General features: G+C 40.9%; 1 pseudogene; it reads right to left on the bottom strand.

Annotated features, from left to right (window-relative positions):
- Nucleotides 1-582: 582 nt before the first annotated feature.
- On the bottom strand, nucleotides 583-2,643 carry LOC137273670 (uncharacterized; annotated as a pseudogene).

Genomic DNA, 2,643 nt, shown 5'->3' with positions numbered 1-2,643 from the left:
CAGAAGACTAAACAGCTGGAACAATGGTTCAAATGGGAATGGCCACGAATCATGTCGACGAGTTTTTATGTGTACTGACGTCAGTAGTGGACACACTTACTATTGATTCAACATATGATGACATTGTGGATAAAACCATACCACGTTCTCCAGTGTCAGTCTAACGGTACTTTCGATGTATTATGAAATGAAATTGTGTACATTTGCTGTAAAACTGAACTATGTTTTGAAATATACTAGATGTTAATTTTTTTATATTTTTCTTTTCAAGTTTGCTCAAACACCCTGCATAGTTTCTTTTCAGCACTAGTTTAGTATACACATTTCGATCCATACAGATTCTGTTGTATATGCGGACAGGTGGATACATATCACACAAGAAATGTTCCCAAATTCAATCACAAATGATGTTTCCCTGTGATAACGATTTACAAACAGGTGATTGGCTGCACTGTCTTCGAAATATTATGAAGCGCGTATAGCGTTGAATCTAATCTTCATGTATGGTCAATACTGAAATAATTCTCTCAGTACATAGACTCGTACAGAATTTGAGAAAACACACATCTGTTTACAATATTTCTATTTAGTGCAAAGGGCACATGTCAACTCCCATCCGTCGACATAAGGTGGGCAGGGCAGGGCACCACATTTGGCATCGATCATATACAAGAGATGGCCGTTTGTGTTTGCTTTACCCCCAGGCATGGCTTCTGGCTCACTATCTACACAGACATAATCACTGGAACCAGTGTGTGCAGTAGGACCACCAAACAGATAGCCCTTGTATTCCAGGTGCCATCCCGGAAAACACTCGTTCCTGGCAGGTACCATGATGGCACTTGTTTTGTGATGACTCTAGCACACCACACACGGGACATCGTCTTGAAGCAGCCGATGAAGAGGACATGCCTCTCTATTTGTTTGATACTCAGTGCCATAGATTTAACTGTCTGATGCTTCACTAGTGTACTTTTCGTAGATGGGTGCTTCGGGGAGGCACAGCGTTGTTCCCGGACCCCCTTTTGCCTGATAATGACTTCCACCGGCATAACCTGAAATTAGTCCAACCATAATTGATAAGATATGGGTGCCCTTCTGTACATAATTAACAATATTGATGATGACGATGATAATGATGAGGATGAACACTGACTGAACTGCACGTGATGTAGCTATTATCATCTTTGGAGCTTTGAGGCAGTCTAGTGGTGACAGCGTTCCCTCGTCACCCGAAAGACACCGGTTCGATTGCCCACATTCATTGTTATCATGGGTCTACAAAATTCCATAACATCAACAAAAGAGGCTAAATAAATTCCACATCGGAACGGTGTACAAAACGGTAACAACTGAAGGAAAGTGTCACTGAATAGTATGAGACCGGGTGTTCGGAATAAGATCAGCATATCTGGTACACAACCTAATGATTCAAACACGGGAGCACTACTGCATTTTCATCCGATTCACACTTGAAATTGACGTGAGCCACAACAGCATACACAAAAGTTCATTGATCAAGGCTACATCATTCAAGGTCTCAATACAGCTTCCAAAGCGTTTTATGACAGACACGTTTGAGATATTTGGCATAAACAGGATTTCTCCACTTTTACGTACCTTTGTACACGACATCATTTCCTTTGGGACATGTTGTCTTTCCCCAGCGTGTGAATGTCGCTCCTCCTACTCCAAGTGAAACAAATATCAAAGAAAATATCAGATAGTAATGGAGTACAAGTGAGTGAGTTAGTTTACGCCCTATTCAACAATATTCCAGATACATGGCGGCGGTTTGTAAATAATCGAGTGTGGACCATACAATCCAGGGGTCACCAGCATGAGCATCGACCTGTGTCTTCCAAGTCAGCGAGTCTGTCCTCCTGATCCCGTTAGTCGTCTCTTACGACAAGCATGAAGTGTAATTCGGTTTTCACAGGTGAATTCAGTATAACATTGTAAGGTTAACTTAACCGTTTACCCGATCTGGTCCATTGTGAAGAATCAGTTTCAGGTGGTATAATCTTCTCTCCCAGATGTATCCTCAACAGTGACTTTAGGTCATGCAGGAACCTCCGGTCCGCGGGACAGTCCGCATTGTTCGGATTCAAGACCACAGCTGTGACCAAGGAAACAAATAATACCCAGTGTAGGAACTTCCTTCTTTAATTTCAACACCATTGACTCAACACCATTTACTCAACACCATTGACTCAACACCATTGACATGATTGTTCATGTCATAGGTGAACACAACTGACATAACAACGTGATTATTCATATCGCAGGAGGACACTTTTAACTTAAGAACATGACTGTTCATATCGTATCTAGACACAGCTGATAAAACAGCATGACTGTTCAGATCCTATCTAGACACAACTGATGAAAAAACATGATTGTTCAGATCGTATCTAGACACAACTGATAAAACACTATGATTGTTCATTTTGTATCTAAACACAACTGATAAAAAAACTTGACTGTTCAGATTGTATATAGACACAACTGATAAAACAACATGATTGTTCAGATTATATGTAGAGACAACTGATAAAGCAACAGATCGTATCAAACACATGAATACATACCTGTGGCTATCCCAACCTGGACGATCGTAGAAACATACAGCGGTAGCTTCAT

The sequence above is a fragment of the Haliotis asinina genome, chromosome 1 (assembly GCF_037392515.1).
Source record: "Haliotis asinina isolate JCU_RB_2024 chromosome 1, JCU_Hal_asi_v2, whole genome shotgun sequence".
NCBI classification, from domain to species: Eukaryota; Metazoa; Mollusca; class Gastropoda; order Lepetellida; family Haliotidae; genus Haliotis; species Haliotis asinina.
This window is presented reverse-complemented; position numbering and strand designations above follow the sequence as displayed.